Below are 26,858 nucleotides of genomic sequence, written 5' to 3'. Positions count from 1 at the left end.
CTCTTGCAGCTTTGGGTTCTTTGGAGTGAACCATCTATTTTCAACACAGCGCTAGCCAAGAAAAGGGGAATGCTTGCGAAGTCAAGAGTGCAAATTGACAGTCTGCATCCTTCTCGGTCCCCTCTGCAGGACAGATGACCCTCGGGGAACATCCCTGTTGCACCCACAAGTGACAGGAGAAGGGTGACCTGCTCTTTGCTTGCTTGCCACTGTCAAAATGAGGGACAGCGCCATCCCGGAGGCTGTCCAACAGGATGGCTGAAACGGTGGGAGGCTGTGAAATCCTACTTTTGGAGTGGAGTCAGGGCTTGTCTAAAACTGGTACAAGAATTAGGAAAAACTGTCATTGTTTCTCTCCTGGTTTACAGGAGTTTAGCTGAGCTCTAGGTATTGTTCATTCAGGGCAATACGCTTTATCCCCACTGTGCAGCTTGCTTGTATGCCCGGTGATATAAAGGTAGTCTTTGTGTGGCTAAACTCAAGACTCCCAACTGCACTCTTAAAGGAATCCAGAGCACAAATAAGCTCCCACTTGGGGACATTCATGAATAAGCATTTGTAACGGGCAATTAGTACTTAATTTCAAATGTGTGACCTGTCACAGATTTGGGGATAGGTCTGCAGCTAGCAAAAATCAGCTTCTTTCTATTTCCACATGGATCATAGGTTTGCCTTCCTAGCGACTTGAGCATCCAATACGCTGTGAATCATGTGGCTACAGCAGGCTTGATCCTGCTGACCATAAGCCACCCTCTACTCTCACTATCGTTAAAGTCAGCCAGCGTGCCACTGCGAGCACCAAGAACTCCTCACACTAGTTCCGCTGAAACCCATCCTAAGGGTCAATTCAGCCTACCCCAGGTTTAAAATTGAGTGTGTGTTGTTGAATCGGGGCCCTCAAAACAGGGTTTCATCCTTCACCCCTTCTCCTGTACCCGTAACACCGTTGCAGAAGCAGAGGTAGTGCAGTCTTCACCTGGATGCCTAAAGGACAGACACTGAGCTGTGGTTACCAAACACCCAGTGCCGGCCACGATAACTATTTGTTTAAACAAATGTTAGCCAAGCTAGAAGTTCCGGTGGGAATCACGCAAGGCATTATAAAATACTGCATTTGGTGTCATATCCTGCTTATGTATTTAGTTATACCACCACTGGGATGAGGAAGCCCGGGAATGGGGCAGGCCCCACTGTGCCAGAAGCTCTGCAAACACCACGGTGAAGGACGATTGCTCAGCCAGAGGGCTTACCATTAAAGTAGGGTCCACCCTAACTAAACAAATGCAGGAAGGATATTTTCCCTGTCACTGCTGTTCCCTCAGCACCCTTCTGAGTCCATCTGCTCACTGACACCACCTGCATCCTATTGCAAGGAGCACAGCTTGTCTCCCCTTGCTGCCAAGAGCTAGGCCACTAAGCAGAGGGAGAAGGGCTCTACAGCACACAGCTTTTCTTCTCATTAAAAATCCGGGGTCTGCTTGTTTGCCATCTACTGAACACAGGGACATTTGAGGCGGCTCTTGGCTGCTGCAGCATCACAGCTTGCCTGTCTCCCAGAGGCATGACTACCACCTGCGGCAGTAGCAGCCCTCTCTGCAGAGCGATGCCTAGGAGGCTGGAGCTGACTCTGTATGTAGTCGTTGGCTTCTCAGCAATGTTTTATACCTAAACTTCTGGCCTGCCGATCTCTGGAAGAAAAGCCTCTGTGATTATTAAATGACAACCTGAACTTTCCCATAAAAATTACAGTAATCCTTTTTTCAGTCAAACTGAACTTCCCCCTTCGATTTAAGAACCACGGGTGCCAAGCACCATTCAATATGGGCCAACAAGCTCTCAAACCTCTAAATCCTGCCCTGCAGGAGCACCCATCTCTCTCCCAAGTCTAGGCCGGCCTGGACTTAACCTCTCTGAGTCAAAGGTGTTTTGGGGCATTGATTTTTCCCTGCTGGAGCTGAGGAAAATCTCTACAAGCATCTAGCAGGGCCTGTGTCAGGCTTCCACTGCTGAGAAAACACACCGGGTTTGCTGACATTCACCCCACTGCTCGCTGGGCAAAAAAGGGCAAAAGATGGGTGAGGTTTGGGATGAAGAATGCACATACTTCAACAGGTGCTGCTGGTGTCCCCTAATGGGCAGGGAGCACTGAACAGATAGGAAATGTAAGGCTGGGTATATGCAGAAGAACATGCAGAGGTCAGCGTTTAAAAGGCATTATAGCAGGAAATGAGAAAAATGGACCTCCGGACCTTCTGGGCAGAAGAGGCCCAAAAAAGCGACAAAGCCCCCCAAAATTGGAGTAAAGGCAAATGGGTAAATGAGGTCAGTGGGTCACAGTCCTCCCAGATTTATAAAGATGCTGGCCGATAACGTTGCATTTGAATATCATTCTGTTCTTAGCCATTTTAAGGAGCCTGTGGGTCATTCCAACCACAGAAATTTATATAACTTCTGATAAAATTGCTCAGCTTCTGCCCCCGTACCTCCTTGCAAGGTGCATGCAAGGTGCCTGCCAGCAGTACCACCTCCCAGAGCACTACGCTACTTACTGAAACACGCAACCGCCACGCGGTGCGCGCAAACGAGAAACCTCCCGCTGTTCAGATGCCCAGCGATTTCCTTTAGAGGAAGTGCTGCGAAGGGACCCTCGCCCCGCTGCAGCATGGCCACATGGGACAGGTGAATGATGTGGTCCCAGAAGGGTGCGTGCGATCGGAGCAAAAAGGTGGGTTTTAAACCGCACCTGGAGAACCCCTCCGAGGAATGCGCTTTCACATACGGACAGAGGGAAGCACGCAGCGCGGCGGGGTCCGATGCTACATCCCTTCCCTCCCTGCATCCAGAGGCTCCACAAGCAGCAGACCAGAAGATAGCAGCTGGGACGGGAGGGGGCGGCCGCCGCCAACCGCCCTCCCCCGGGAGGCTCCGCCGGTGCCAGCCGGGCTCCGGGGCGGCCGCCCTTTGTTAGCCCGCCCTGCCCTGCCCTTGGAGCGGGGGGCCGGCTCCCCTCCCCCCGCACCCCGGGCACCCCCCGCACCCCGGGCTGCCGTGCTAGCCGGGTCCGCGTCCACCACGCCGCCCCCTGCAAGCCGGTCCCAGCACATCGTTCGTACCCCGGTCCCCGCACATCCCCGGCCGCCGCGCACCCCTGTAACGCGCTCGCCATCACCCTGGCCGCCGTGTCCCCTCCCGTACCCCGCTCGCCGTGCCCCCGCCGCCGCCAGCCCCGGGCCCCCTCCCGGCCCCCGCCGCCCGGTTCCCCGCGGCCGCACTCACCGTGCCCCGGGGCGCGGCGCTCACAGCCGCGCCGGGCGAGGGCGCCGGAGCCCGGCGGAGCCTGCGGCCGCCCCCGGCAGGTGCCGCGGAGGGCAGCCCGCCCCCAGCACCGCCCCGCCGGCCCGGGGATGCCAGGCCGGCCCCAGGGCTGCTCCGGGAGAAGCGGCCTCGCAAGAGTCGGGGGGCGGCAGGAAGGCTGCACCCCGAACCCCCCTGAGAGCTGGTGGTGCGGCCCCCCCCCCTCCGCCTCAACACCGCTTCCCGCCTCCCCTCAGCACCCAGTGCAGGGTGCTGGGGCAAGGAACCAAGAACGAGGGGCAAGCCACTAAAATCTGGCTGCTGCACCCCACCACAGCAACCCAGCCCAGCCACCGGTCACCACATGCTCCAGATGCAGCCTATACCCGCATGAGTCCTCAAGGAATTGCTACTGACTCACCCTGCCTTGTGCTTTTTACGGCTGCGAAGGCCAAATCAGCTGTCGCACGCTGCGAAACTTGGCTTGGGACTGAGCTTTTCCTCCCCGCACAGCTCGACTGGAGCTGTGCCAACAGCGTGAACTCAGCATGAGCTCCCGCCCAGAGAGCCGGGCTCCCTCTGAAGCACTGCCATCCCTTCCCTGGCCCAGTAAAAGTCCAGTCCCACCATCCCATAAATCAGAAGCCATCGGGATGCATTGGGGATGCTTCCGATGGCACGCTGATCCCGCACTCTCGCAACGTTGCCGTCTCACCAGCCACAGCAAGGCACGTTAATGCAGGGGTGGCCTTAACAGCATCTGCTGTCACCTATTCGGTTTGTTTCATACAGGACATTTAATCAGCAAATGAGCTATATTAAATGAATTTAAAAGCTACCTGAAGCTGAACTGTTGTATCTCATGAAGGAAGATGACAGGCAGAGACGAGATAAATGAACCCTTCTTGTTTCTCACGTTTGCCTCGAATAACTAAAAAACCCCTTTGAAGCCATGGAATGATTTGTGTTACACACAGGGGAAGGAGTTGAAGTTTAAAGCAGGAATTCGTACTTGGCTGGTATAAAACACTCACAGTGCTGTAACTGAGCCGAGCAGGTTTATGTCTAGGAATTACAGTGGCCAGGCTTCGTATTGTGGAAGTTCTCCTGGCTGAAGCCTGCAGGATTTCACCTTCCTGTTCCCAGTGATGACAGCTTTTGCAGGTAAAATGAAATCGGTTTCTGCTTTCCCTCCCTGCCACTTGCCATCCACCTTCCTGCCCTTTCGATGTCCAACACCTTCCTTTCCCTTTCTGCCCCGTATCCTCCTTCAGGACTCCTGTTTTCTGTCCAGTTGCTGTTTCCTCCCGAGAGGCTGCTCCACATTCACCCTTGTTCTTTGGCTTTGCTCACGGATGCGAATATGGCACCTGCTCCTAATGTTGCAGCCTTGAACACTGGAGAGCTGTGCAGAGGGAAGATGGCAAGTCCAGGGGGAGAACGTGACGCATACTCACTGAAGGAAAGAAAATACCTTTTGACTGAAGGGGATGCTGGAAAAGCTGCTCTTCACACCATGAGTATCTGGCCCAGAATGGATCTTTTATTCAGTAATGTCCAAGGGCCATCCAAAAGTATCCCTATTTTATAGAGGGAGAAATTAGTATTTTACAGAGGAAGGAAAAGGGATGTGCTTTTAATCCGAATGGGAAAGGATCCCACTGTCCAATGTTCTCTCCACAAGAAAGAGGCACTGCCTTCCCTAAAGCCACTTATTCACCCACCATTAAGCTATCATAAAAGATTACATGGATAGTTTTATTTCAGTTCGTAAGTAACTTATTCTGTCTTAGCTTAAAATGGTTCCTGTCGGTCTTATTTGAACTAAAAGATTCTACTTCCCCAAAATGATAAAAGTGGCTTAATGGCCTTTTGCACAGGTGCATCTATATCAGGTTAAATTAGCTCAGCCAGTGCTACTTTTCATGCTGACATCTCTTTCTCTATCTGCTAAGTCGTAATCACCAGCCTAAAATGTTTAATGTTTAACAAGATGCATAAATCACAGAGCCTGTGACAAACCAGAATGGGAGATGCGAAGAAACGATTGAGGTGACGTTATAACGGTGGTAAGCATTAGCTATGAGTGTCACTTATGAAACCCCTTGTGAAGCGGCACCTCTCACAGCGGAGTAAGTACCATTTCCCATATTTTTCCCACTCATGTGTCCTAGTGAAAAACACTTGTCTCCATAAAATCTGGCACCCCTGGATACAGCCCTGGTTTGTGATGCCTTTGAGCAAGCTACACACTTGGCATGGCCATCACAGTTAGATTTCCAGCGGGGGACAGCAACATACTCCTCCTGTGCGTGTGCCTAAGGGGGTGCACCATCAAAATGGGTTAATGATTTCAACAGCTCTAAGTCGCTGTCTTACGACACGGAAGGTCAGGTTTTGGAAACAGGATTAAACAGCCTGGTAATAATGGTGAGGAAGGATTACTCAGGTGACGCCTGCCCTCTTTGCTTTCTGAGCAAGGGTCCCTTTCTGAACTGAACGAAACACACCCAAAAAACCGATCCCTTTATCCAGAAGCAACCGTGACTGCTTGCTGCCAGCAGAGCTCCTGCTTGCAGATGTCATTCACTTTAAAGGCGTGACCTTTGATATCGCCCATCCCGAGCGTGATTTCTCTCTCTGACTGGAAAGCTATGTGGAACATGCTATTTTCCACGCACCAGCACATGCAGTGTGTGTCACCTGTTCAGGACCATTCCATTAGAAGCCAGATGGACCTGCAATAATTTGCTTCATGAAATGATTCCAGATGGTTTTATTGAGACTTTAAAGACATCAAGTGTACTTTGCATCTTGGCCAGCAACTCTGAGAGATATCGAGTGGTAAACAGTTTCCAGAAGTTACCAGGCAATGAAACAAAGTCCTTCCTTGGGATGTAATCATAAAAGCTCATGAACATTTGTCCTTCTGTGATAAAAACAACAACAAAAAAATCACCACCCATAGCATAAACCTGAGGGTCCCCATAACCCCGGAGTATTTATTTAAGCATTATGTACTTACGATAGCACAGGTGCTCACCCTGAGGCAGATGACAGGCAGCTAGTCCAAGTGGGAGTGAACTATGAGGGATCACAACAAGCACATACTGCTGACAAAAGGAAACCGTCAACATGACTTCCAGCCCTACCACCCTGGAGTGATGACACAGCTTCCCTTCTCAGCTAAACAGGCATGGGTCAGGCAAACATCCATGATGGGGAGTTGAGGTGCTACAGGTAGCTCTGGCTGACAGACAGCCACATCTAGGAGGTACTCGGTGTCCACAGCTCACCTTGAGTCTCTCCTGCATCGGCAACACCACTTCTGTTTTGGGTTAGATGGCAATGTCTTTCTAAAATGCACGGACCATTCTCCTGCAGGATACAGCTGGGCTGTAGGGGAATGTGCTGACCTCCTGTACCATTGCTGGACCAGTGCCTTGCTCAGTGGTGGTGGCAGTGTCCCAGCTAGGATGCCTCACCGGCCTTACACAGCTAAACCCGTTTTGCTCACATCTAAAGCCGTGTTCACATCTTGCTGGGTGATGTCTGGTCCTTCCACCAAGTGCCAGCTTGGAAAATTACACTTTTGCCTTTGTGCATTTCTCCCCTGATCCTGCTTCAACAGAATAGTGATTTTTCACCATTTGGCTGGAGCAGCCCCGGAAGGCGTGCTGTCCTGTACGTGCTGAAGGAGCCGCTGCGTCGCAAGGCAGCCTGCGTGCAGGCCAGCATGCAGAGCAGGGCCATCTCTGCGGCACAGCTCAGCTTCTGCTGAACTACCTCCAGAACTTTTTCCAGCAGGGACCAGGCTAAACGCCGAGCCCTTCAGTGCTTATTCTGGAAAGAAAAGCCCTTCCATGCAAACAAATGAAAGAATATATGTAACAAAGCGTGATTTCTCAAAAGTACAACAAAGCCTGATTTCTCTACCAGGTGACTCCTGTGACACCAGTATCGAATGGTATATCCTGCAAGGAATAAGAATCAGGGAGAGGACTCAGAGGGTTGTTTTTCACTTTTTTTTCAGGATTTTGGTTTCTTGCTTCGTGTTTGCTTCCAACAGCTCCCTCTACAAACTGCAGTCATCGATACAGAGGATTTTCCTCAGTCCTGCTGAGGTTTTCACTGCCTCTGAAAACCTATGTCCTTTGACTTAAAAGAAAAAGTGGAGAAACTAGAGCTGGACTTTCCACTGCCCAGATGGCATTCTGAAGGGTTTCTCCCAACTGTTGCAAGTTGCATGAGAAGCTGAGTGAACTATGGCAGAGGAGGATATGAAGAAGTGTTCAATGGGTGCGGTGAAGACCTTGCCCGTCTCACTGCCCATTCCTATCTGGCAATGGTGGGAGTCAGGTTGAAAGCAGGCGGGCAATTTCATTTTAGCTCCCACGTCACAGCGACCAGCTAGCGCATACACTGCTGTTATCAGCTCTGGAGCCTGCCAGCTGGATCTGGAGTGGGGGGAGATAGCCTGAGAAAAACTTGTGTACACACCACCTCGATGTGCATGTGCTATGTTTGCCTTTGGGAGTAGATGAAGACGCCCTAGGGATATGTTTGCACCGCTCTTGCAAATAATTGCTGGAAACCAGTCGCAGGAGCCACCACAACTACAGCTCTTGATGGTAAGGGGAGAGTCGACCCACAGGCGTGATGTTTTGAGGGTCAGGTTACAGCAGCCCACTTTGGGTGCCATAAATTTGTTCACTGCCAGTGGTGACATAAAACCTAGCGTTCTGGTCAGCGGACCACACAACACGAGCTGCACACCTTGTCAAACGCAGACTTGGGGCATTTCTGAGGGTAATGGAGGTTTTCAGGCTATTAACCTGCTTCAGTTCATGGCACTGATGGACTTGGTAATGGAGACGGAAGAATAAACACAGCATGTTTCCTCGAGCTGAGGCTGTTGGGTATTAGCAGGATCAATTCATGTGCATGGTAAGTGGGTACAACTGCCCTAGACCTGCAAAGCACTCAAGCACATTTTTTCAATTTGATGCCATGAATAACTCCACATACTTCCCCTTCACCATGTATTTCACCAGGGAAGACAGGAATAGCTGTGCTGTGGGGAAACAAAAGGCTCAGATGTGCATCTAGGAGTTTTTTCTCTTTTGCTTTTTTCTAGTTGCCACAAAAAAAGCGCCTCCAAACCCCAAAAGAAACAGCAAAAAATCGGAGTACCAACTGACCTCTGTGATCAGAGGACCGACAGCAAATTAAAGAAAGATATAGTCTAACTGGCAGAATGAGAAAGACCAGGTACCATAGAGAACGTGCACGCCAAGTGTATTTTTAGGAGGCTGTATTCACCCTGATACACATGGGCCCTGCATCGCAACAACGCTCAACAGGGCTGGCGCCAGCAGGAGCCAGTGCTCCTGTTCTCCACCTCTCTGGCCGCAGGCTCCCTGGCGCCTGGATGCCAGGTACTGCCTTGCTCAATGAACAGCACGCTCCCAGGGCCCTGGATAACCAAGAAAACTTCCTTCTTCCTCATTAAATAAAGCTGCAATGTCTCCTGCAAGGCGGGGAGCGCCACACACCCGCACGCCCCGGCGATGGCACTGGAAGAGCGGCGTGGCATGGGAACAGCACAGACTCCCCGATCCCTGTGCACCCTCTCTTCTTGCACTCCCCTGCCTCCCCGTCCTCTTGTTCCTCACAACACGAGCTGCTGGACACAGAGCTGGGCTACAGCTGGCTCACAGAAATGGAAAAAAGATCTTATTTGAAGGATGAAAAGACAATGTCAAATGCCCCAAAAGGAAACTGTCTTGTGCCTGTAATTTATGTCACTGGCTTGCTGGCCGATGCACATGCCAGGCTACAGTAAATTTGGACCAGTTTGTGCATTTGCTCAGGCAGCTGGTGTGAAATGTGAGACCTGTGTCACGTTTGCTGGTGGAGGAAGGGAAGGCGTGGGTTGGACAGAGGAAATTAGTTTTTGAAATAAGACATGGGCTGCATTGAAGAAGGATGGTTTCCTTTGAGGAGTTGTTTGCAACGCTGACCTACCCACAGACCATGAAGAGCAAGAGCAAGGAGGAGCTGGAGACGGGGCTATCAATCAGAGGAGAGCAAAACTCCAAGGGAGGTTCAGGTTTTGCAGAACGTGCCCAGTTGCCTTTCGATTTTGCAAACCTGAACCACAAGTTGTTCAGAGCCAGGACCATTTGAATCCAAGCCCATAAAGCTTGGGGAAGTTTAGAGAAACTCCCTATTTTGGCTCATCTCCAATTCAAATTAACTCCTGGAAGGTGAGAAGGTGTACAGATAAATATCAGAAAACGCTCTCTAATGGGTCAAGGCCATTCTTTTCCAGTGAACAAAAGTGATTTTTCTTGGATCTCTCTTAGGCTGCAGATCTCAGACTGAGCTGTGAAAAAAATTAAGCAGCGAGGAAGTCCAAACCCTGCAACAATGAACAAAGGCTGTTATTAAATTTTCTCATGGAGACTTCTCCCAAATAAAACCAGCGAAAAATCGGTTTAAAATTGAAATGGAATGGAATGCAAGAGGTTTGTAAGGGAGTTCACCGTTACATCAAGGGGAATTTGGAAAGAAATTACATATTCACATGTGCTGGCTCAGGAAAGATAATTCTTAATGTTTTTATCCAACTGTCCTGTCCTCTGCACTGAAACTTTCTACATTATGTCCCTAAGCTTTTCCCCGTAGTCTTGGTGCCGCAGGCACTGTGAGCACCACTCTGTGGCTGGAGATATCCTGAAGGTATAAATACCGATAATGATGAGAGCATAAAGAGGAAATAGAGGAAGGCTTCTTAAACCTATCAAGGAGAGGAAAAGGGCAGAAAACAGATGTGCATTTACTTTTCCTCTAGCATCCTGGAGAGGTGAAAGGAAGGCAGACAGAATGGCCGTTTTCGCTAGCTATGAAAAACCTCTTCTTTCCTTCTTAGCTACTGACAAGCAGATTTAAGGAAAAGAAGAGGAAAAAAGGACATTTGTACAGCGAAGAAAAAAGGAGGCTTTGAAGACCTAATTAACAGACTCTGTCCCAAGTCACTTCAGTTCAGCTGCATCACAAAAGTCTGACAGAGATCCATGGGACCACAGCAACCTGCCTAAGAGAGTGAGGCACTGTAAACAAAACCAGTCACTGCAAAAACCCACCCCCCTCCAAATTCAGGGGGCTGGGAAGGGGAGGAAGTTGTAGCTGAAGGCCTGTTTTCCTGCTCACTAATAAATTTAGTGTACAGAACCTTTTGTGGGTCCCTTCTAATGTTGTTTGTTGATTAAAGCGGCAAACAACAAACTTAGCCTTAATTTATGCTTCTTTTAACATTTTGAGCTTGGGGGGGATGCTTTTTATAGGAGTTAATGAGGCAGAATAGGTTCTTTATGGGGGAGATATTTTCTCACCAAATTAAAACCTGTATTGAAAATCAAATAATGAGATGAAGGTGGCTTTTCTTTCAGAAGTAAATAAATCTTGGAGTAGGAAACTTCTCACGCACTTGGAACTGTCCTTATCGGAGAGATCTGAGAACAGCAGGTTCACAAGATGTCCTCTCTCTCTCACTCTCTTTAAATTTTGCCTTCGTCCTTTCACCAAGACAGTAATAAAGCATTATTTGCTGAAAACATGCAAACAGCTCCTGCACGTGAGAGCACCAGGAGCTCAGCAAAAGAGGAACCGTCCAGTTCCCGTTCGCTACAGCAGAGCCATGAAAGCCCACAGCAGGGACCCGTCTCTACCATAACCACAGGGGTATCCCAGGCAGGCCAGAGGAATGGGTCACATCATGCCACCTCAGACACCCAGGCAAGGCTTAAAGTAGCTCCTTGCAGAATCCCAGGTAAGGGAGAATTTTCTAAACTAAAGCTTCCTTGCTGCCTCAAATCTACTGTGTTTTGCCAGTTTGGTGTAGCAGCACAAGCAAAATAAAGTACCTGAGTGGGCAGTAGTGGAAGCTACTGCGTGGCACCAGTAATCAGCACAGGATGTTATTAATTAGGGACAAACAGAACAAGGTCCCTATGTGACAGGAGAGCATCAACCCTAGTTCCCCTTAGCAATGGGAAAGAAAGCCTTCCTTTCATTGCAGGCTACAAGCACACTCAAGAATGATAACCCTGTTTGTCTTCACCGGAAAGGCTGAATAAATGCAGGTCTCCCAGGTGTAACAACTGGTTGGTGCACTCTTTGTCATGTATGGTGCCGTATACGCAATTGCACTTTTGGGGTATTCTGTTTTTCAATGAAATGAAAATATTTTCTTAGGAAAGGAGACCACCTTTTGGCTTATTCATTACCAAAAGGCATATGTGGTTGGTTTGGGGCTTTTCTTTGCTAAATCATCCCTACTTTGAGGGTAAGAAAGGTGTTAAGCCTGCTCTGGAGCACAGATATGATACATTTCCCTTCATCCTATGAATTCTGTAGACAAGATACCTGTAAGCAGTCTATAGTTTCCCCTGGGATGCCAGGAGCTTTGCAGCAGTGGCAGGAATGCTGTCCTTATCCTTCCTGCTGTTGGCAGGCTGACCCAGGACAGATAACTCCAGTGCACCTGCAGCCTGCGGAAAGCTGTGGCAATGCTGCTCGCCTTATGCAATCGAGAATCAACCCACCTCAAATTTCAAAGCAGTTTTAAGATGCAGCACCGTCACAGAAAGGTATGAGTGGGGCTGTTTTCATATCTCTTATGCAAATGTCTGTTAGCACAACAATGTTATCCGTTGTTATCCGCGAACAGCAGGATTTTATCCGGTGCTTGGTCTTGGTCCCTGATCACGGAAAACGTATACAAAGTGTACTCAGAGAAACTTGAGCTAACAGCCAGCCACTCCCTGTGAAACCACATACTGCAGGAATGAAAGAAGGAACTCAACAGGCATCAAAAAGTCAACACCCAGGGAAATTCCAGCATTTGGTAATGGCTCAGGAAGATCAGCTCCTACCAACCGAAAAGCTGTATGTAGCTGACCTGCAAAGCAGCTGTGTGTGTGTAAGAAAGAGAAATCATCTAGAGAATGAGTAATAGAGATGAAAAAAGAAGTGATGTGCTCTCCTTCGGTCCATAAAAGCATAGCAATAGTGCTCTGGCATTAGCTACAGACATGCATCCATGGAGAGGCATGAAAGCACTTCGGGGAGGTGGGAAAGCAAGGAAAGCGTCGGTGAATTTCCACAAAGAAGTCCCTGAAGTCAGGCAGGGAGAAGATAGGATATCAAAAGGGAACAGACTGTCTGGATTGAGCTGTATAAGATGGCAGTACCTAAAATATCCAGCAGAAAGATTTGCAAGCTGTGAGATCATACAGAGTGGCAATGCAAGAGACATGCAGGTGAAGGAAAGGGCTCAAATCACACAAGCTGGACAAAAGCATTTCCAGCATGTTGCGGTTTGGAGGGACAGGAGGCAAAGCTTCATGGATTTCCCTCCTGCTCACTGTGCATACCTTCACAAAGTGCAGTCTGAAATTCTCCAAGACACTGAGCATCACCTGGAAACATTTTCTGGGCTCTCCTGCTGGAAATGATGATGATCTAAATAAAGGGAAGATCCCTCTTCTCAGGTGCTGTGGACATGATGCCTGATCCAAAGCTGCTGGAATGAATGGAAGACCTTATGCTGAGCACCTCGAGATCCCCTCAGTTATGATTGCTCCAAAGAAGGATCCACAGCACTTACAATTTCCTTTCTAAGTAAGAGCTATGAACTAGACTCCAAATCAGACCGCACGAATCAGCGTAACTTGTTTTTTCCTCTATCTCTGGTGATGCCAGAAGGGAAGAACCTTGTGCTGACCTTGCTGGGTAAAGTTCCAGTTGTCCCAGTCATGAGGGAGAGGCTGCACCTCATCGCAGATACAAACCGCAGCAGTTGCCCTGTGCTATGGGGCAACGAAAATGGGCCTGCGGGCTTGTAAGTTCAGCCCTCCTTCCCAAATAGACTCCTTTTCAGACACAGGTTGTTTGAACTTGAAATGGGATTGTAACTACAGCTGGTCAAAAATTTACAACAGACACTGGTTCCGTTCAATGGAATGGCTGCAGGAAACATCTACTGATTTACTTACAAGGTTGAAAATAAATGGAACTGTTTTCAGGTTTTTGGAATGAAATCAGAATCCTCCAGATCTCCCTCTCAGATGAATAAATTGTTTTGTTTTGTTTTGTTTTTGTCACTGAATCCTCTATTTCAGACTTGGAGTCTTTCATTCAGTATTTCTTTTTACAATCCTCCAGCTGTCAGTTCCTCCACCACATGTCCCAGTCTCTCCCAGTTCTCTCCCTGTGGTCCTTCTAAACCTTTTGCCTTCAAGAAAGGATGAAGCTTTTAAAATAAAACAGATTTTCATTTTTGGAATCGAAATTTAACGCATTATCACCAGCAAATAAGCTGAAGCAAAATTAACTTTTTCCTACCTGGGTTGGTTCTGCAGTGCTGAAAATTATTGAAAGAATGCAGCACTTTAGAGTCATAGAATCATTAAGGTTGGAAAAGATCTCCAAGATCATCAAGTCCAACCATCAAATAATAATCTCTCACATGCAAGGCACACGCAGAAAGGTCACTGCACCGGCTCTGAGCTGCCACAGTTCTGCTTCCAGGATAACTGCAGCTTTGTCTCTATGTACCTTGGTGCCTCTCGTGAAAAGGGAATCTAGCTTTAAGTTACAACCTAAAAAGTATGTTTTAAGCATCCTAGCTTAAAACATGAAGAGTCAGTATCTGAAATGAGGATGCAAACAGGTTGCTACCGGAAGAGAGAGGCTGTTGTTTTGGAGAGCAAGTAGCTGCTATTTAAATGAGAAACTGTAGTGCTGGAGGCCGCCGGTACAGCCCTCCACCTTGAGTAAATGTGTGTTGTGTATACAGTACTTTTGATTAGCTTAATAGGCCAATGGATGTCACTGTTGCTCTACATAAGCCAAAGTGGGAAAGCAGAAAAGATAATTAAAACAAAATAAGCTTATAGGAGAGAGCTCCCAAGGGCTTACATTTAATAGTCTCTAACCTGGTGTGTGCCAGTAAGGTTGGACAGCTTCTTCAGGGGCTTCGTCAGTGCACGTCTAATGCATATATTGTTAGCTACAGAGATAACGTCAGGCTAATAGCTATGTGTAAAAAAGGAAGGCTACTACCAAGGCTAGCAAAGATGCAGAATGGAGACACCCGTGTACAGACAGACAGGGCTTGCATAGCAGGCAGGCTTCAAATTCTCCTCTACTCCACGCTCCATCACTTCTGCGAACTGCAGCCTAAGTGGCAAGAAACACTGAGAAAATGCCCCAAAGGCTGAAAATCAGGGTAGTTTTTATTTGGGTTTTGCACCTTGAAAGCCTACAGTACGCACTCCCTTGTAATATTACTGCGGTTGGAAGAGCAAACTGCACAGCAGCTCTGGGATTAAACAACAGACAAAAGGTCACATTTCCCAAAACATCCAGCAATTTTATGCAACAATCCAGCAATCACAGTTTTAATGGGTCCTGTGTAATTTGGGCTGTGTCTGAAAACTCGGACTTGGGCATTCGGATCTGAAGCAGCTGTTCAGACACTTTGAAAAATTCCACTCACAACTGAATGATTCTTGCCTTTGAGGCTTATCTAAAGCCAGATTTTTCCAAGCAGTTATAAGCCTCACAGTTCCTTCCCATTTTACCACTTCATTTGCAACACCTCCAAAATCTCAGCGGCAAGAAGCATTTGTTGATTATTTTACTAGAAAGGCTTCACGCTTGTGCAGCACGATGCTCACTGCTAGGAGAAACTAGGTCAGCAAGAGGCTATTTTAGTGATTGCCAGAGATGCAGCTGCTGTATTTCTAGGTCAGTGGTCACTTCTACTTTAACGGCTTTATAAAGGTTTAAGAAACAAATGGAGTTTTTGCTTGCATTCTTATGCGCAAGTCAGTAGCCTAACATTTAATGAGAGGTGGCTTTCTGTTGATTCTCACTGTTTCAATGAGGGGGAGTTTACACTGAATTACTGGCAAAACTCAGGGAAACAGTAGAGAAAGGCAGTCACCAGAGCGCAGAAAATAGGTCCCATCCTTATGCATTTGCCCTTATAACATCTTCAGGGCGAACAAAGATACAGGTCTGCAAACAGCCCCATCAAACACTGTACCCAGCCTCCAACTCTTTTGAGTTGGAGCTGCTTGTTTGGGGCAGTCGCAGAGCGAGGTGCCCACAAGCAAAGCTGCCTCTTATAAACCCTTTGTGAGTCCACAGCCTGTGTCCTGTTGATGGCAACTTCTGAAGCTTTAACCTATCTAATATAGCCACCTCCTCAACTGCATCACAACCTCTGCGGGCTCAGTTTCATAGTTATTATACACAGCGGGTCACATTTCACGTGTAATGTGCCCTCTTGGTTTGCTCTGCCTATGAGTTATTCTACTTTATAAGCGTGTTTTCGCTGCTGCCGTCTCTCCATCGAATTCACTAAGAGGTGTGTAATCTAACTTAAGAGCAAGTAAGGAGCACCTACTCTTATCACCTAATAATTTGCAATTAAATACAGCTTGCACAACTCTGATGTCAGCTCATGATGAGGAGGTCTCCAGCCCTTCTGGACCTTTTGGCTGGATCCCAGCACCCTGACCACCAGGCCCTCAGGGTCACCATGAAGTCACCCAAGAATAGACACAAAAGTTTTGAATGATGTGAGAGAAAATGAAGAAAAAGGCTTTGAATGGTGTCCAAGTGTGAAACTTCTGATCCAGATCTAATTCTGCCAAAATGGGGGAGCTGTGATCTCAGTTGCCACATGTATACACAGACCCTAACTCTGTGACAAGGGCTCAGGTCAACTGGAATCTGTTTCCTGAAAGGAAGAATATTATTTAATCCATAGGGAAAGACAAGTGCCTGAGGCTTGCACAAATTTCATAGGTCTGGATGCCAAAATACATTTGGGATCCCTCAAAGTCTTGGTAAGAAGAATAATTCTATTTCTTTCACATGCTGTTTCACAAGTAACCACTATACAAACCCATAAAACCAAAAAGGGAACCTCAACTGCAAATGATTTAGCAACAGGAGCTCAGCACAGGTACGAGCCACAGAAGTGAAAACCTCTAAGCTAGCAAAGGTAGATTCAGACCTGCAAATTATCATCACCAGGTTTGTAGGCCAGGTATGTTTTTGAAAGAGATTTGACGTGCCAGTGGCCAACTGCACAGAACCACTGAAACTGAAACAGAACGACATTACTCTGCTCTGCTCTCCAGCAATGAACTTGGTCTGAGACGTTTTCAAGATGTAGATGAAATTAATTCATTTGTTATCCTACGAGATCCCTTAGCAGAGTCTTCTTGCTCTGTCTCAGAATAGGCTGAGCTAATTTAAGCCTTTCCCAGGAACAGGAATCCTGTGGGTTGCCTATCTGTAATAAGCAGGAACAAGCCTGTGGTAAAGACTGTGTCATGCACTGCTGGTAGTTACTGTTTATGCCCACTCTGAGGACACAGAGCTATTTCACTGCATGATGACTCTGCGTGCTCTACCCTGTTATTAGTCCTCTATGAGACATCTTGCCAATTACTTCCTGAAATGAGAACTACATTTACGATATATGTAAAGGCACACTTAAATTAACCTTTATTAACTTTTGAAACCTCCAGACTAAAATTTTAAGTCCCTCCATTCCCTTTTACAGTTGGATTAAGTTTTGCTTCCCCTGTGCGAATCAAGTCACTATCTGCAAGTCAACAGCTCTAAAAAAAACTTTCCCCTGTGCTTATGAATACAATATCATGTATAAATCTTGCAGTTACACATTACTGCTGAAACTACAGAGAACAGAATTTGTTCAGCTCTTTCTCCAGACTGAGGGATGGAGAATGTGGCAAGTACCAAACGTCACTTACAACATGTATGTATAAGGGTTTATTTCTGCTCCTAATTAGGTCAGCACTACTTCGTGAAGCCTGGATTGGAGGTTTCCTTCCCACCAATACTGTCCCAGGTGGTAGAACAAGGCATGGCTGGACACAATTTCCTTCTGTTCTTCCCAGGCATCCTGTGGAAGAGCTGGCCCCACGCTCTGAGCACAGTGCAGGTGTTCAGCATTGCATGGTTGCCACTGGGCACCTATCTGTCCTGGGCTGCTTCATCCGCAGGTGGAAGGTGCAAGCTCAAAACTGCCAAAGGAAAATAGTAGGGATGTGGCTAACACACCTGCCAAAAAAAGGCCAAGGCTCAGTTCAGTGGGAGGAAACTCTTTCCTTTAGCATCAATCTCTAAGGAGCATTTACAGGTCTTGCTACTTTGTACTGATGGATTTTTTCAGATGTTTTGCGATGGCACTTTCAGAAGCACCCCTGCCGTTTCCCATCTCTCTTATTCACCCCTGTGGTCTGACAGCTATGACAGAGGGAACACCCCTCTGCTACGGCCGCCCAGTGGGTCGGTCAGCATCGCAACACCGATGCCATGATGCCATCATGTCAGTCGCCCTGTGCTGTCACACAATTAAACCCTTGTTAGTTGCTATCACTAATAGAAATTGTGGTTTATTTACATGGGAAGAGGCCAAGCTGAGCGGTAGAGAATGACTTAATCTGGAGTTGGGTAAAACACCTAAAGTAAAGTCTTAGACATCTAAATAGAAATGCCTAGATTTAAGTATGCCTAAGCTGCAACTCATGTTGATGTCCTTGGGATTGTCATAGATACCAGTTATTTATGAAAAGCCAAGCCAGTTATATTTCAATCCCCAAACACTTGAACACCAAGAAAGGTAAGCTCTGGAACAGTGATGTCTTCAGGACTCACATAGTGATTCAAGGCTACGTGACAAGAGAACACTGAAAGAGTGAGCATTTAACAGCTGATCAGCAGCCACCAAAAACAAGCCCGTGCCCTCAATCCACTCTTAAGAAGAGAGAGCCCATCCTACAAAATACCTCAGTGCAATTCGCATTAAGTATGGTGACACTGGCAGGTAGAGTGCCCTGGCAGAAACGGAAGGTGTCCTGTCATTTTATAAGGTCAAGTTCAAATTATAAGCTACGTTGTTGCTATAAAGCAAGGCTGCTCCACACCTGGTATGATTAGGTCCTGACTCCTGTTGGGTGAAAATACTCAGAGCCACCGTGGTCATTTCTGCATCTGTGCAAAGGCAAAGCAGAATGTTTTCTGGAATAGAATCCAGAAGATTGCAAATTCAGTGCTGGGTCTGGAAAACAGATCCCTCTGCAGTCTCCAGTACTTCAGCTAACTACTGAATCTCACACCTGGCCCCTGGATAAGCAAACTGACAGAAAAGGAGCAAAAATTATGCATTTCATATGACTGCTGATCAAACACGCCAACCAAGCGAACACAGGACTTGTCTGAATGACACAACTCCCACCTGCAATTAAGCTCCCAGCATAGCATGATGCTATTCTGATCAACATGTGGTCATCTATAACAACACATTCAACAAGAAACATACGTTGTCACAATACAGAGGCCGTACAGAGGCTTTGCAGGGACTGAGCACAAGACAGATGAAGAAAGCAAACCAGCCCACTGACAGCACCATGTACAGGTTGCTGCTGTCGGGCCTGGGGTAGGCTGGAACTGCTTTGCAGAAAAATGACATTTCCTATGCACGGCTGGTTGTATCAGCACAACACATTCAACTGTGTTGACCTATACCGGTTCATGCTTAAAAGAAGAAGAAAATGACACAAAACAGAATGAGAGGTGACAGTAAAATTCAGCGTCCCAGCTCACTATGTCTCTGAGTGTCCAACCCCTCACAAAACAAGTCAGCCAAAACAAATAGCAGTGAATTGCCTTCAACCAAAGGGAGAAAAATTTTTCATGATAGACGAAGAAGCCACAGCAACAGGCCTGCCAGGGAATGCTTCGCAAAAGATCTGCTGTGCCTAAGTGGGGTGTAAAATGCCAAATCGACTGTGAAAATTGCACAAGCTCATCAAACCCGCGGAGCTGGGGTACGCACCGTTGCGATGCGGTCCAGAAAGCCAGGATCTTCTTAAGTGCATGCAGATCTGACTGCATCCTGAGCTCTGCCAGGAGGCTGTTCTCAGTGAAGAGAGTAAAGTACCTTCGCCATCAGCGCTGCAGGTTGTGATGGGGAAGGTGAAGCAGCACATGGGAAGGCAGGCCAGAGGCAGGAAGGGAGAAGGAACCAACCCTGCTCACCCTTTTAACAGGCAGGCAGTAATAATGACAGAGCTCCCGTCGCCAGCAGTCAGCCAGCCATAGCTCGTACGCTCACATTGCAGTAATTGCCGTTGCTGCAGGCACTGAGCTGATGAGACAGGAGCAAAGGAGAGCAAGGTGCTTAAAACAGGGAAGGAAAAGCAGAAGGAATGCAAGAGAAGTTGACTCGTTTGTTAGCCCTCAGAAAAGCACTGCCATCCGCTATGAAGCTAATGGCAGGCCCCTGTGTTTTAGTGATCCTGAGTTGTCAAAGCTCAAACAGACCAGAGCTGCCTGACTTGCACAGGGGAGTGATGATTTATTCCAGTCCCATATGGACACTTTCTTCAGAGCCTGAAAGGTTCTTATAACTAACTATAAAAGCTCCTATTTCAGTTTCACAGTGGAGTCACGGCTTCTTGGGAAATGATAATAAAAAGAAACAGAGGCAATACCAGCAGTTCTCACATCTTTTCTGGTTTTGATCAGTTACACCGTGTGATCACTAATACTCATGAAGAGAGATTGGAGACAGATTTTACTGCCAGTTTCACAACCACACCTACAGGTGCTCTCGGCCCAGCCCATGCATTGGGAACTAAAGCCTGTGGTTGAGTAATAGCCTGGTCTTTCTTGGCTCACATACTGCCTCTTCAGATACTGCCTTTTCTCCTCTAGCAATGAGAACCAGTCCTTTGCTCCCCTGTATGGAGGGATAGTGCAGGGCTGACGACTGGGGAAAAACTGTTGTCACACAGGTCCCTCTCCTCCTCTGCTGCTGCTTCTCACCTGCCCCGAGGGGAAGAGAAAGAGATGAAAATGGCAGGGAGAGGTATGGTGAAATTAATAAGGGAACACAAAAAGAAATGACAGAAAAACCACACAGAAAAAGAAACCCAGAGAAAGGCAGACAAGGGAACCTTTATGAGAGCAGGTCACCTTACTGAATCATACCTGATAACCTTTCAGTGCGTATTTTGTTCCATCTATCAAATTAAATTGTTAATTTTCTCATAGAGGGTACTATAAAACATTTATGGAAAGGATTTAATTCCTTATTATATTCTGAAAGATAGTGGCTCAGTTAGGTCCATCATGTACCCATCCACATGAAGTTAAATAAGATTTTCCTGTAAGATAAGGGCATTTTTGCCCCACTGCCCCTCTTTCAGATCCTGAAGAAAGCAGGAATTATTTGACCTGTCATATAGTTAGGGAAGCTGAAGCACTGCTAAATTTTTAGATAAAGATCTTTAAAAAGCAGGTGCCTAAATTCATGGCCTGAGTTTCAAAAGCACAGAGCACTTTGCAGTCCCTGCTGACTTCAAAGAGTCCTGCTCAGCCATTCACACAGTTTTAGAAAAGAAGGAAAAAGATAAGGATCCCTTCTGATTGAAAGCTTGGCCTGTAGGTCAGGGTTGGGATGGGAAGCAGGGCTGAGGAAAATAAAGGTGCAAGCACATTACAGGCTTGGCGTGAGAGCTCAGTGTAATCCACCAGTTTACGGTAATCTGCTGGGCTTGCTCTGGGAGGAAGGTGCTAATTTTGCCAAGTGAGCTCTGCCCTGCCTTCTCACTGTCCTGGTACAGTGTGTATTTGCTAAATTTATGGTTATTTTCCTCTCCCATGCAAGGGGTCTATGTCTTCTCACTGTATCAGTAACAGGAGATCAGTCTATCCTGAGCTTCATTAACGATGTGCTGAAATTCAAAATGTTTTCTTTAGAGAGTACGCAAGCAGCAGGGCAGTGCTCTCTTTTGATCTTCAACCTGCTCGCACTACTTCCTCCTCTGCTCCTTCCCTGATCGCTTCTGATACTGAACTCCTCCAGACATCCCGAAGAACACGCCACCATAAAACAGGAGGACCAGAAGCAAGGAAAGTACCAATAATCTCACTCCAAAACCAATATATCCACTCAACATCTCTAATTACAGATGGCCAGGACAGACTCACAAGCCTTGTGCTGGAGACAGGAATGTTTTTAATTGCATTTGGTCACTAGACTGCCATGTAGCCAATTGCTCTGTCAAATTATCCAAGTACGGTTCCTTCCTCCTCCTCATCTACATCTCTGAAGCTGCTAATGCTGAAAGCAGCTACACCCTGGATTAAAGATCACTGTGCATGCTAACCATGGCCTTGCTAATACTTCATAACAAGATGGTTTGCTGGATGGCTTTCGTCAAACACTGCGGGCATTAAGAGATTTTGCCTTAGTGTTTGTCTTGATTGGATTAGCATCATCTGTCCACGCACCCATGAGACCCCACAGGGGTTCTGTGTTAATTACAGTGTTAACTGTAATTAAGCAATAAGACACAACAGGGCAGAAATGGCAGGGTATTCATTCACATCTCATATCTAGAATATAAACCCTTGTCAACGGTACTGCCAAAAGGGAAGTGCGTTGTCCTCTAATGCTTGCTCCATGGTCAGAATTTGCAAACTCCCATAAAATGTGGGAGGAAAACCAGGATCTGTCTCTGCCACTGGCTTCAGTTCAGGTAAGTGAGCAGGGTGATGCTAATATCCGGCATTTCTGAGCACATGCTATTCTTCAAAGTCCATCAAGCCATCATTTCTATTACAGTAGAGACACCCTTATGACTTCAGGTAAGAAGCAGTTGCAAAGGTATCTGTGATGCTGAAAATAAAGTGTGGATTTCGATATACACGACATGACAAGATAATGCATTACGTGACTGCAAGGAATTAAATAAAGCCAGTTAACAATGACTGAAGTGAAAGCACTCCACAGGGAAGGTGGCAGAACATTTTAAGGCAATGTAAACTTCCTTTTATTGCCACATAAAAGCTGCATTTAGCTTCTTAATCTGAATTATTCTGCCTGCAGAAAACACAGTCAGGCTCTGCTTCAGACAATTCTTATAGTAAGGAAAAACAGATGATAATCTTTTATAAATGCTGTGACATCTGTTTTTCAGAAGCATATCCTACTTAGGCAAATATATCAGTGAGCACCTTTACTGGTATCTTACACCCAGCTGAAACCTTTCTGTTGCTCAAGAGATAAAGCACAGGTTTTTATAAATGCTGATAGCATTCCAGTTACCTGACCAAACCGAAGACACAAATAGTGCAGAAACTCTGGCCAGCTATGAAAGAAAGCTGCGTTAAAAACTTTAAGCCACCCCCTTACTTTTAAACGTAAAGCAAAAGGATTCGGAGTACAGGGCTGATCACTGCCCGCAGACTGAGAGCCGGCAGGTCTTGGGTGACCAACTTCTTCCAAGTGGGCATAAGTCCCTCAGAAGGGCCTTTTGCCTTGGTCACTGGGTTTTCACGTACGCAGGGCTCACTGCAGAAACAGCTCTTCTGGGAGGATCTCACCAAAGGTACTGACTCAATGGCCTGATAAACAGAGAACTTTGGGGGGAAACTCAAATTACGCAATTTGTGAGATAGTTGAGAACGTCCATATTTCTGAAGAAAAAAGGACGCTCTTATAACACAACTTTTCACTCAGTTATCCTACAAGCAAAGTAGTTTACTCCCGTCCAGCACTCATGACCCTGGTGTAGGTGAATCCCATTTCTAATTTTGATGCAGCACAGAACAGGAGCATGATCTTTCTTATCAGCCTCCTCCAACACCCTGTCACCCTGAACATGGGAAGAATATCAGCTTCTACTTTTCAACCCTAATGTGGGAGGGTGCTTGAAGCTGGCACTGGCTGTTGAGCACGTCCCTATGTTTTGTGCACATGCTTAATTTGCAGCACAATCTGAAGTCCACTATAGTAAGACTCACACACAGGCTTAGTGTGACGGAGAGGCTTAGGTGCTTTCCTGAATGCAGGTGGCCGAGGTGTCTGTCTGACTGAAAGGGACCGTGACCCAACTTTCATTCTACAGGGATTTGCTCAGCAAACTGGGTTTGGCAGCCTTGCAAATCATAACCAGATGGAAAATAATATTTTTCCATCTAAAAGAAAATCAATTGTTTGCTGAGAGGGCACAAAGGTTCCCATCTAACATTCTACCTCCTTCCATCAGCGGCACAGTAAAATCCTGATTCTTTCGAGGCAAAATTACTTCGGTAAGGATGGCATCTCAGTGGCAAGCAACTGGTTACTTCCAAATATCAAACACAGAGGTTTTTTCAGTCCCCAGATCTCACATAAATCATTCTTCTGCAGAACTGTCTACCTGGATGATGTTATTTTGTTTAAAGCGGTGATACTGGTAGGTCTCCAAAAGCTCCTTCACCTCTTGGAGGGGTTTAATAACAAAATGTGATGTTTCACAATTCCACATCCAGTAAGCTCTTCACAAGCTCACTGGATATCATAGTGTAAAACTCCTGCTAAGATTTCTTTGGTAGCTTTCTTCAGTCTGCCTTACTGCCATTGTGACAAAATTTATGCAGGAAAAGGCTCCAAGTTACCTGTCACAGCCAAGATTTTTTATTCAGGAAAAAATGAAGGTAACTTGGCATTCATCACTTCCAAGACACAACACAAGAAAGCACTTTAGTGCTTATGTTAACCTGAAGTGCATTCCCAAGAGCTTTGCTTAAAGCAGGACCATTATTCCTTCTGCAAGTATTCATACATAACTGATGTTGCATTAAACCTCTGCCTGTTAATTTGGCATAATATTAGCTATGAACCTTCCTGCTTCCTGACGGCAGAGATGCTGCAGGATGACCTTTGGCCCCTCTGGCAGGAGCTGCCGATGTGCTGGTAAGATTCATGAAAGGCAAAGTCAGTGGGTGTGATGGGGGCACAAGAAATGTGGTAAAAGCAAGATAGAACGGCCGGACTCTCTTTGCAGAGGCCAGAAGTTCAAGGTCTTATTATTCCCTAGCATACACTACATCAAGGGAAATGGACATACAGTGCACATCATTATTTCCCATATACTCCAGAGTAAATGAGAACAGAACCAGACTCCAAAATAATTGCTTGAGAACTGTTAGTGAACTTTCTCTGTAAGTCTCTGTAAAGCCCTGAGCCACCCATCATGCATACAGTATTAATTTTAAGGGGATAAATAATGCAGAATAAAGAAAAAAAAATCCCATGCAGTCAACCCACAACATTCCAGAGGTATTTACTGGGTGGGTTTTTTTGTCATTTTACAGGTTATTTAACAGTTTTAAACACTGTCCTGCTTGATTCATTAGTTTGGTCTCCAGCGAATAACCGGAAGGTTTTACAAGTCTAGCAAACACTCTACTATTATATTATTCTAACCCAAGCTGTAATAGTAGTGATCTGTGACGGTTTGATAGCTGCTATATATACAGAGCTGGAGCTTGGATTTTTTTCCTTTCCTCCTTCTTTTTTTTCTTTCCTTTTGGTGAGGGCCGGGGGAAGGCAGCGACAGCCAATCTTGGAGCACGTTGATTTGTTCTGCTGGTGTCTCTCACCCTCCAGCTTGTCAGATGTATTTTTCAGCATACACTAAAAAACTAATCAAAACAATCCTGCAGCGCAAAAGGTGCGGGCAGCGACTTTCTGACACTTTTCAGGAATTGCCATCACTGGGAATTCTCATGCCCCACCACCCACCCTGAGTAACCTTCATAACAAAACAGGGCTGAATGCCTTCAGAAATGATTCAGGTCAGAGCAAATGTTGCTCATGTTTTATCACCCGGGAAACTCAGAAACTTTCCAAGAATGAAGTTATGGGAGCCGGGCAAGCCAGGGAGCTCTAATGTACTGTCTCTCGCAGACAACGAGGCCTCAGTGTCAAAGCAACAAGACCAAGGGCAGAGAGAGCGGAGAAGAAAGCCGCCCTGAGAACCTGCAGGACACTGGTTACAAACAGGTGGCTGAATACTAAAGAAAGAGACACAGAGAGAACAAGCAGCAAGACACAGGCATGAATGGAATATATTTTACAGCCTGGCATGAGGAATTTAAGGAATTAAGACGGTTCTTTTTTGTTTCCCAGCTTAGCAGAAATATTCAGGCTTTAATTATCACTCGTCTTGTTGATGGAACGTAAATCCCCAAGAATCCCCTTCTGGGGCACTCTGCAGTCTTTGACTTACCTGACACGCAGAAAGAATTTGATTTTGTGCCTGACATTGCTGTCAGCAAATAAGAGACACTGGTGTCAGAGGTTTTAGCCTCCTTTGTTGATCTCAGCTTGCACGGTTTGAGGAGTTCAGGCAGATTGGCACTAAACGGAAAAGTCCAATGTGCTTTTGCCCTAAATCCCAGGGTGCTACTCTGTGACAGGAGTGCCTGCAGTCACCTCTCTCCCTTTCTCTGGCACATGGCCTCTCTATCCAAGGGGTTGATCCTGCGAGGCTGTGCATGCTGTCCCCACGCCAGCACGGGGGTAATCCAGATCATTTCAGTGGAACTACTCACATTCTTAAAGCTGATCATGATCTTAAAAGCTTTGCTGGATCAAACCAGAATATTTGGCAGTGCACGCGACTGAGTCACTTATTTTGGTGAGCCTTCCTATCGGGTCTGCTGATCACCTTCATGGCAGCACTGCATGCAAAAGGCATTTCTGAAGGGATATGCCTGCACTTTGCCTTGCACAATAAACTCCTGATGGCAGGCAACAAGTCCTTTTGCTTGAGCAGCCCAACAAACATCCCCAGTAAGTGACAAAGGCAATGAAAATATGAGTGGAGTAATTTCCAAACTCTGGGACAGGTCAGAGCCAGACTGAAGTGTAAATGATGCGGTTTTGGCTTGCCTTTAACTATGTCTGTACTTGTAAGTAGAGCAAACCTCATGACCCCCAGGCCTGGAGCAGCTCACTGAACTCATGGGGACTCACCATGAAAGGCATGTTGCAGGTCTGAGCCCAAGGTGAGTATTAACATCCTCAAGACTCTTTAGCTCAGGTTTCAAGGAAAATCTTCCTCTAATTCACCTTTGTTTCTGTTAGAGCCCAAGTGGGTTTAAAGACAATATCAGGTGAAAGATCTGCAGGGAGTTAAAGCCCCTATTGTCTGTCAGCCTGACTTTAATCCCGTAGCAGTGCAGAATGTGTTCTGGTCTTTGCTCTGCAGCTCTCGCTATTCTAACCACATCGCATGAGCTGTATTCTGCCCCATTTGCTCACCCTGTTTCCTCCAGCACGGTCACAGGAATGTGACTGAGAATAAATCTACCAGCTAGAGAGAGACCTCCTCTTTACACCTCTAAGGCCTGATGTAGTTTATGTGCAGGATTTAGAGCAACTCAGTCTGTTGTTCCGGTGCCCTCTGGCAATCCACATTCAATGCAGGAGCCAGGTTTTATAGCATAAACAAAGCAGGTTGCTAAATAATTGAGCTGACAAACTGGTTGGAAAGGTTGTGCTTCCAATCTGGCAAAAAGGCAAGCTGGTCCCTTGACCTCAGGGACAAATTCTGCCCCTGCTTTTAGGGAACAGACATCACCACCACCCTCGGGTCCTACCAAAGTGCCAG

At 46.7% G+C, this 26,858-nt stretch overlaps 1 protein-coding gene across 3 annotated transcripts in view; it reads right to left on the bottom strand.

The window, feature by feature from the left end:
• Window positions 1-26,858, bottom strand: part of SHROOM3 (shroom family member 3) — a 152,898-nt gene that overhangs the window by 47,547 nt on the left and 78,493 nt on the right. The window contains exon 1 of one of the 3 annotated variants that reach the window (XM_075090011.1): window positions 3,277-3,358. The exons of the other annotated variants lie outside the window; for them this stretch is intronic. The gene's annotated coding sequence lies outside the window, so the exon portion shown is untranslated. Of the gene's footprint in view, window positions 1-3,276; window positions 3,359-26,858 lie in introns of those variants that run through there. 3 annotated transcript variants of the gene reach the window in all.

This window comes from Phalacrocorax aristotelis, chromosome 4 (genome assembly GCF_949628215.1).
Source record: "Phalacrocorax aristotelis chromosome 4, bGulAri2.1, whole genome shotgun sequence".
NCBI lineage: Eukaryota > Metazoa > Chordata > Aves > Suliformes > Phalacrocoracidae > Phalacrocorax > Phalacrocorax aristotelis.
The sequence above is the reverse complement of the archived record's forward strand: the minus strand, read 5'-3'. Positions and strand labels throughout refer to the sequence as shown.